Source organism: Pteropus vampyrus, unplaced genomic scaffold (genome assembly GCF_000151845.1).
Source record: "Pteropus vampyrus isolate Shadow unplaced genomic scaffold, Pvam_2.0 Scaffold182, whole genome shotgun sequence".
Classification (NCBI taxonomy): domain Eukaryota; kingdom Metazoa; phylum Chordata; class Mammalia; order Chiroptera; family Pteropodidae; genus Pteropus; species Pteropus vampyrus.
Window position 1 is genome coordinate 1,919,735 of NW_011888963.1, and position 10,083 is coordinate 1,929,817.

General features: G+C 36.8%; 1 pseudogene; it reads right to left on the minus strand.

Annotated features, from left to right (window-relative positions):
• Positions 1-310: 310 nt before the first annotated feature.
• Positions 311-429, minus strand: LOC111746296 (annotated as a pseudogene).
• Between the last annotated feature and the right edge of the window lie 9,654 nt (positions 430-10,083).

Sequence of the window (10,083 nt, forward strand, 5' to 3'; positions counted from 1 at the left end):
TGTGACTATTGTAATATCAGAGGAAGTAAAACTTGAGGCAAAAGCATTATTAAAAATAAAGGAGTACACTTTATAATGATATAATTTTCAATTCACCAGAAAGAAAAATTATTTGAAAGTTGTGTACATATAATAATATAGTGTTAAAATATATAAAGCAAAATTTTAAAGTACTTCAAAATGCAATAGATGCATCCACAATCAGATTGGAAGATTTTATATATTTTTTTAAATTTTTTTAGGCGAGGCAACCCTTGGTTGACCTCACAGATTGCAAGGACCTTGTCAGTTTACAATCCTTTATTCTTTACGTCTACAGCACCTGGTCTTCCTAGGTAGTTTCCCATCCAAGTACTAACCAGGCCCAATCCTGCTTAGTTTCTTATATCAGATGAGATCAGGCTTGTTCAGGGTGGAATGGCTGTAAACCAGATTGGGAGATTTTAACCTATTTTTAATCAATTAGTAAACTCATTTGTTCATTTAATCTCTCTTTTAGATCCCCATCCACCAAGTAAGAAGAGTGCTAGGTGACTCCTAAGGGTGTTACACATTCTCTACTGAAGAAATTATTCTAAGTGATCGTTCGCTATTCTCTCTTTGTTCAAGTCGAAGAAATTAAGGGAGGCCCAAGTTTAATCTCAAATTGTAAACTTTCTCACCCATCTTTTGCCTAACTTAATCAAATGATAGATTTTTGGAGGAGTTGGGGAAGGACTAGCTGTCCAGAGTCTCATGGGGCTAATTTTCCACATCAACCAATATGTAGACTTATTGGGACTATCTCTGAAAAGTAAAAAAAAAAAAAAAAAAAAAATCCTAATATGTATTTAGCAGGAGTGCAGCACTAGGTTACAATGAGATAATCGATAGATCAGAAACTGGATTATCAGCCAAGACATACCTACCCATTTTATAGAGCAGATCAGCTGATCTTATTTCTCTGTGGCTCAGTTTTCTCTGTTATCCTGCAGTAATAATTTAATTCCCAATAACACTTGTTACAGAGCTTACACAAATATTCAATTAAAAGCTAACCTCTTCTATTTTCCTGTTCTACTTGTTGATAGCCACTATGTGGCAGTTCAGTTGCATTTTGAATTATCTGCTTAATCACACTTGTTCATGATATTTTAGCTCTGTTTATACCATTCTATTCCTTAGGAATCAAGGGTTATTTTACTATTGACTATGGGCCATCAGGAATATGGGCCCATGTCTTATCTTGATGAGAGAGCACTGACTTTAATTTTATAGTCATACTTGGTAAACTTTTTACTTTTCTAGGTATGCACATTGTTTGTGCTGCATGAACAGTATGGTTCATTTTGAGCATTGTTTTAAATGTTCCAGTACTGAGATGAATATAGACTCCTGGCAGCTAGACAGAGTACTGGCAGTCTATCACCCTCCATCTCAAGCAGGTCTCTAAATAGAGTCTGGACAAATATGTGCAGTTATTCCTGCCAAATCTTTCTATCATGACTGTTATCATTACTCCATGGTCCTGATTCTCAGCCAACAATACATTTATTTAAGTCTGTTAAATTAAAATTGAGGAACAGGTTTTTTGCTTATCTGCCAAATAAGCAGCAAGGGTTACTCAATGAAGCGCAGAGGAAATCTTCTTACACAATACCTGTCAATGGGATACAGGTCCTGTGTGTGTAGAACACACCTCCTCCACCAGGGACAATGGACTCTAGCTGCTAAAATCTCTAGGACCTAAGCTGTCCAGAACACCTTTTACAAAGTTAATATACCTTTTCCTAAATTTTTAACCCTAATCTATGGGTAAATGTTTCTGCTTTGCTTATTTTGGTTTTCATGACTCAAAAGCCAGCCTGATCACCATAGAAAAGCAAAGTGTCTATTTCACACTAGTAAGTAGGATGTGTCTCCCCTGATGATAGTTAATACTCTTCACTAGGCTAGGTCTTGTCTTTGATCTGCTGACACAATTGATCTTGAATTTCTATTGGTTCTGATACATCTTGTTTTGAGATTTCTCTCACAAGGCTTTGTTTAATTCTCCTTTGCTTGTCGTTTTATGTCTGCCCTTTGAACCACCCCCCACCCCAGGGGCTTGATTTCCACCCCCACCCCATTTTCTTTTTCTTTTCTTATTTTTTTAAGCTGATTGAGCAAAATCTTCAAGTAGTGTTTTAGAAATAATGTGTGGTAGAAGAGAAAGCCGCATTAGAAAAAAGCAGTGGTATATTCACAACTCAGTTACATTTTAAAATGTGTATCATATCCTTAGGGAGTCTTTGAAGTGCTTCTGATGAGGGCAATTGTGTATTTTACACATCTTAAGAACAAGCAAAACAAAACAGTGTTTTAATGTGGTTTCATTCTGCTGCCTTTATTTTGGCTGCCTGACATTAGAAGAAGCCCACTGCCCAGGCATGGTGCTACCAAAATTTTAGTTTTACCGAGTAAAATAGTGCCTTAACTTTAAATAGTATTTCAAAATTTAGTATCTGCATTGGATCTCACATAATTTTCTGCACAACCCTGCATATTGGCAGGCCAGCAATACACGTGGAAACACTGACAACACACAGAGGTCAAAAGGAGTCTCTCCAAGAGGCCAAGCCCTCCTCCTTTTTTTCCTACCTCAGCAGAAAGAGATGATAAACTGTTCCCTTTGCCTAAAAGAATCTGAGGTTAACAGAAATGAAGAAGCCAAGTGAAAAAAAAGCCTGCCTGGAGCACTGTACACTGTCTTCAGCTTATAAACTACCCTTCTCTAATGGAGAGCAGAAAGGTGAGCTGCTTCCTTTGCTTCAGTAAACAAATAATGAGAAGGCTGCAGTTAGATGCACATTTCCAGGACCTTGATGGGTAATTAGCCAAGTGACTATCATTAAGGTTAACGGACTTCCTTTGGTTAAATTCCTGTCCATTCTATATCTTTGGAAATAGATCCTTTGAATCAAAGAGGCTATTTAAAGGTCTCTGCTATTATGCAAAAGATGCAACCCCGTAGCCCACCTCTGGCTTGGCTTAATTTATGGATTAGCAACAGCTTCTAAATTGCTCAGGGACAGAGTCCATCTCCTGGACCAGGGTGTGGAAACCAAGCACTAAGGAGAGTTCATCAACAAGCCAAGTAAAGAGCCTGAAACAGGCAACCACGTGGTGGTGCAAATAAGAGCACAGTTTCTAGGAACAGCAGGTAGGGAAATGGAGCCAACTACGAGGGGAAGCCACTCATGAAGGTGCCATGAAAAATCACCTGTCTACTAAAATTACAGCAAAACAGCATGCTGGGGAATTTAAGGGAGATTTTTATGCAGATGGGGATTTACTTTTTCTTTTCTTGCACCTGCTGTCAGTAAGCATTAGACCATAAACATCAGCAAACATTGATTAAGCATATTGCCTTGATGAAACTTCAGGCGAAAGAAGAAAGTTGTTCAGCAGCTCCAGAGCCCTAAAGACAAATTACTCTGGGTATTGCAATTAGAATGAGGAAAATTGCTGCACCTTTTTGAAAAAGAACTCTGAACTTGGTTCTGTAGACAATCTAATAATAGCTGATATGACTTTAGAGAAAGCACTAGCTCTCCTATTATAGTTTGTAATTTTTAAAAGAGGTACTTCAGGTATATAAAATGCTACATGACCAAAACCATAAAGGTCAGTCTATTTCTAAGATATACCTCAGACTGGATGTTTTAATTTGTTTCAAGAAATATGGGGTATATTAAATAAAACAAGAAAGACTTTAGGGACCCAGAATTCCTGCACATCCTGTAGTAATGCCCATCCTGAGGTGGGTTTTCTGTCAGTTTTCATCCAGCAGGTCAATAACATGAATGTTTCACAAGCAACTTTAAAATGTATTAATCATTTTAAAATTCATTCCTTCAATGATCTTACTATTCCTTTTGATCATGCGGATGATATTGGGCTATAAGCACAAAATAATCACATTCTCAGTTGAGAGGACCCATTATGCTGTGTGGTGGTCCTGGCAATGAACACAAATAAATTCCAGTTTACTTCTAGTTTAAACACACCAAGCTAAAAACGAGTGTGAATAAAGGTAAGGCTGTATAACCTTGTGTGTGTGTATGTTGTGAACTTAGCATACACTTAGGTTTTATACTGCTTCTTTCCTTTACTTGAAAGGAAAATAAAATTTATATTTATTGTGCATTTATGTGTCAGGCTTTGTGCTGGTCTTATTCAAAGCAGGCTAGTGCTTAGGCATATAGCCTCTGAACTTAGGCAGCCTTGGCTTAAATCCTGATGGCCATTACTAGCCATGTAATATCAGACAAGTACTCAACCTCACTAAGCTTCTGTTTTCATATCTGTGAAACATGAATATTAACAGAACTTCACAGTGTTACTGGGATGAGTCAATGAGATAAGCTACGTAAAATGTTTAGCACAGGGTCTGTTACACAACAATACTCAATAAATAAGATACTACAACATCTCATTTAGTACAATAACAATTCTATGATGTACATAATGTTAGCCTCATTTTATATATGTGATAACAGAGGTGAAGGAAATGAATTGATGTCTACAGTTTCAAAGCTAGCAATGATCTCATCAATGAAAAAATTAAATGAATTTTCAAATGAATAAACAACTATTAGGGGAATGCAAGCTGCTGTAACAAATAAACCTTGATTTTTTTAAAAGCTCAAACACAGCAGAAATTTATTTCTCCTATGTAACTTTTCACAGTGAGTGTTCTTAGCTGGTAAATGACTCTCCTCCTTGCCATTACTCACAAATCAAGGCTTCTTCCACCTGGGAGTTCTGGCATCCCTAAGGCCTTGAAGCTATTTATATCCAGCTAGCACAAGGGGAAAGAAAGCACAGAAAAGGTATAATGACTTCTATAAAGCCTTGGCTCATTAGAAATCATTTCTGCTGAAATTCTGTTGGTAAGATCTAGTCACATGGCCACATGTAAATGCAGAGGATGCTGGGAAATACAGTCCCTGGCCAGGCGGCTGCTTCCCAGTGATAACTCTATTCTACATAAGGAGGAATATAATGTCAACATAGCATAGGGTTCATTATCTACTGCCAATGGGTCAAACGACGGCATTTTTAAAAGCGATGGACATTATTTGATTTTTCAGGCTTATTTCCCTTTTATTTTATAAAATATCTCTAAATTAAAACTTCATTCCTCTTACTTATCATTGCCCTTATTTCTTGCCAAAGGAATTTCAGATTAACCTATTTCAGGGTCTTCTTAAACAACTATCTTCATGGGCCAAGGTATTTGTGCCTTATCGAGTCTGATGGAAAAAAGATCAGGAGCAATCTAGCCAGTTTAGTTTATAGCCCGAAGCTTATGTTTTTGTTGTGTACATGGTTTCTGGGCTTTAACTATTGATAAGAGCCATCAAATGAATCCATTTTTTAAAAAGTCAAAGCCTTGTTCTGATTGTGAACTAGAGGGGTTCTACCTTGAATAGCTAATGCTAACCCACAGAAAAATGGAATGCCTGGAAATGGAATTCAATTAAATGAATAACTAAACAAGACCACACATGCAATCAATGACCCCTGTTTCAGTTCTCTATCGCTGTGTTAGAAACCACTTTAAACAGTGGCTTTAAACAACAGCCATGTTATTCCCCCTCATGACTGTGTTCATCTGGATGTTTCTGCCCTACATGAAGTCAGCTGGGGCTGTGGTCACCTGAGTACTTGATTGAACTGGAACAGCCAGTTGGCTCTCCCATGTGACTGGTGCCTGGTAGAGACAGCTAGATTGGATATAGCTGGAATACTGGGACAGTTGGGTACTGTTTCCCTATGTAATCTCAAGACCTCTCCTTTTCCATATGGCCTCTCCATGAGGTCTCTCTATGTGGTCTCTCCAGCAGAACAGCTACACTTCTAATGTGGCAGCTCCAGATTCTCCAAAGTGACATTTATCCATTTGCCCACTGTATTTCACTAGATCACCTACAAACACCTCAAATTCTGTGTCCAAAAGTGAAATATCCATCATTTACCCCAAATTACACTTCATACTCTCTTTCTTTTCCAGAAATAGAAGCTACCAAGTCCTCTCAAGACTTAGTCTCAGGACTAGTATAAGGTTGTTTCTGCCAAATTTTATTGTTTTAAGTGAGAAACAGGTCCATTCCAGGTTCAATGTGCTGGAAACATAAAGGGGAATATCCTAGGAGGTAGGGTTCACTGGGTACCATCTAGGAAACTATTGCCATATCTCTGTCTCAGCACTGAGAATAAGCACCATGCCACAGTCAAGGTCTAGAAGAGTCAGAATGCACAGATAAGAAATTTGATGTACTTAGCCTCTCATCTTTTCCTTTCAGTTTACTCTTTCCTGGGAGTCAAATTTACAGAAAAGCACTGTGACTCCATTCTGAGATATACACACACACATACACACACACACACACACACACACACACACACACACACACACAATGTTCTATGATTAAAGTCAATGGAAAACTATTACAATATAGATATAGATATAGATAGATATAGATGATATAGATGATACGGATATAGATATAGATGATATAGATATAGATATAGATGATATAGAGATAGATGATAGATAGATAGATAGATAGATAGATAGATAGATAGATAGATAGATGATATAGATATAGATATAACCAACACTAAGCTCTTATGCCTAAGACTTCAGGCCAATTCTTGCCATAGGTCGTGGTATATTTGCCTTACCATAGCTCTTTCTTTTTTGCTCTAGTGCTTCTCAGAAAAAAATAGGACATTGAAATTTGAGGACTTAATGGAGTTTAGCAACTTCAGTTATCTGATGTCTATGAAGCCTGACCAGTCTACTTGTAGTCTATAAGATCATGTGGAAGCTTCAGTGACAAGCTTCTACTTTGCTAATGATTTTGTGATGTTGTTACCCACTGTAATTGCTTAAATGGAGTTTTAATTAGCTGCTTTAAATGACTTTGGTTTTTTTTACTAAGAGCAGTGTGTGTTTTAGTTTAAAATATGGGTCATTGGTGTTTCCTTTAAGAAGATGGCTGTGCTTGGGACAAGAGGAAATGAGTATATATTTTAGAAGTTTAACTCAATTATTTCTGTACTCAGGTTGATTTCTGGAATATAAATGCTTCAATACTTTTGTGGGTTCGGTGGTATTATATAAAGATCTATTACATTTTTCCTTATTTTTATACACTTAAGTCTTTCATAGGCTTTCCACAGTTTCAGCTTATTTCCGGTAACTGCAACAAGTCAATCAATTGTGTTTATGATTATATACAGTTTTAAAGAGGAGAACTGACTTTGTACATTGTGTGCCAGAGGTAAAAAAAAAAAAAAAAAAAAAATACATTTACTCTGCATATAGATTTGCCTTTCCTGCATGTAGTGCTTTTGCCAAAACTACAATCTGGGGACTTACAGAATGCCTTAACCATTGTTATGGTAATCTGCACAGTCTTGCTTCTGGTCAAGGAAATCACTTCACAGCAAATTAAGTATAACAATAGGCCAATAACTCATGGAATTCACTGGCCTTACCATGTTCTCCACCATCCTGAAACAAATGGCTTGATAGAACAATGGAATGGCATTTTTGGTTTTGTTTTTTTTTTTTTTTTTTGAATGGCCTTTTGAAGACACAGTTACAGCACCAGCTAGATGGCAATATTTTGTGGCGCTGGGACAAGTTCTCCAGGAGGCAGTATATGCTCTGAATCAGTGTTTAATATATGGTTCTTTTTCTCCTAGACTTAGGATTCATGGCTCCAGGAATCAAGGGGTGGAAATGGGATTGGCACCACTCACTATTATTCCTAGTGACTAACTAGCAAAATGTTTGCTTTCTGTCCCTGTGATCTTATCCTCTGGTGGCCTAATGGTCTTAGTTCCAAAATGAGGAATACTTCCACCAGGAGACACCATAATGATTCCTTTGAACTGGAAGTGAAGACTGTCACCCAGACACTCTGGATTCATTATGACTCTAAACCAACTGTGCTGTCTGGGGTGATTAATTCTGACTATTAATAAGAAATTAAACTGCTATACCACAGTGGAGGTAAGGAAGAGGGTCTGGAATACAGGAGATCCCTTAGGACATCTGTTAATATTACCATGTTCTATGATTAAAGTCAATGAAAAACTACTACAACCCATTCCAAGAAGGAGTATCAATGGCCCAGATCCTTGGGAAAAAAGGTGTGGGTTACCCCACCAGGCAAAGAAACATGACCAGACGAAGTGCTTGCTGAGAGAGAAAGGTGTGGGATAAATAGTGGAAGACAACAGTTACAAATACTAACTACAACCACATGGCCAGTTATAAAAACAAGAACTATAATTGTCATGGATATTTCTTCCTTATTTTGTTATAAATATATTTGTGTGTGTACATGTGTATATAGCAAATATCTTTGTTTTCTTCCCTCTCTTATTCCCTAATCATGCAGCATGAAATGTATTGACTTTATATCATAATTTTTCAGTATTGTTAAATTTACATTATAGTATTTCAGTTATGGGCTATCAAGAAGAATAAACATTACCAAAGACTTTGCATCCTTTTCTGGGGAAAAGATTAGTGCATTTTGGTTGTATGCAGAGTAGTATCATGTTAAGCATAAGTATGACCTTATTATCTTTATTTGGAAATTAAGCATGATTTAAGAAGGTGAATATGGGTGCCAAGTTGACAAGGGGTGAACTTGTGATGGTTAAATTTAATGTGTCATCCTGGCTGTACCACAGTACCCAGATCTCTGGTCAAACATTATTCTGGATGCTCCTGTGAGGGTGTTTGTGGATGAGATTAACAATTAAGTTGGCTGACTTTGAGTAAAGCAAATTGCCCACCATAATGTGGGTGGGCCTTATTATACCAGCTAAAAGCCTTAATAGAACAAAAGAATAACATCCTCTGAACAAGAGAGAATTCTACAGCAGATTGCCTTTGGACTTGAAATGCAACATTAGCTCTTCCCTGGGTCTCCATACTGTAGGCTCACCTGCAGATTTTGAACTTGCTAACCTCCATAATTGTGGGAGCTAATTCCTTAAAAGATATGTATACATATATTCTGTTGGTTCTAGTTCTCAGGAGAACCCGAACTAACCACCAGAGGATCAGATCACTTGTGGTTAGCTGTCCTAAGTGTTTTAGTTAGGATGATGTATTAAAGGGATAGGCAGACTTCTGGTTCTGAAAACATGGCAGACAGAGCTAACTAACCCCATTCCTGATAAATATATATAGAGAGAGAGAGAGAGAAATGCTACATAAAATATAACAGAAAAAATGCTAAACTTAAAAAACTTACCAAGAATGCAGCACAGAGAAATAAAATTATAGAATACTAGATGTAGAGATTAATAGACACAAGGAAAAGTATGAAAAGTCCACTTACATTTAATAGAAGTTCCAGAATAAAACTCTGGGGCAGAGATTGGTAAGTTTTTTCTGTAAAGAAACAAATAGTAAGTCTATTAGGTTTTGTGGGACATATAATCCGTCACAAGTACTCACATCTGCAGATGTAGTACAGAAGCGGCCATAGACAGATACATAACCAAATGAACACGGCTGTGTTCCAATAAAACTTTATTTACAAAAACAAGCAGTGGCCAGATTTGGCCCTTGGGTCATAGTTTACTGACCCCTGGTTCAGAGATAATGGATGAAAAACAATATTTAAGAAAAGAGAATTTTCCTGAAATTTTTCATGCTTATTTTTTAAACATTAAAAGAATGCATTTAGAAGCATACTGAGTCTCAAGCAAGATAAATATAAATATAAATAAAGCACAATGAGTCACATTTTAATGAAACTTCAGAATATAAAAATCAAGAGAAAAATTTTGTAAACAACCAGAGAAAACAGAGTATCTATGAAGAAATAGCTGGTATCACATATTTCATCAACAGTAAATAGATTGCAAAAAACAGTAGAATCAAATTTCAGGGCTGAAAAAAATAAGAGGCAACCCACAGTTCTATACCCTGAAAAAATATTATTCAAGAGTGAGGCCGAAATAAAGACATTTTTAAACAAATACTGAAAGAGTTTAAAACTCACATATACCCTCTCTGAAAGG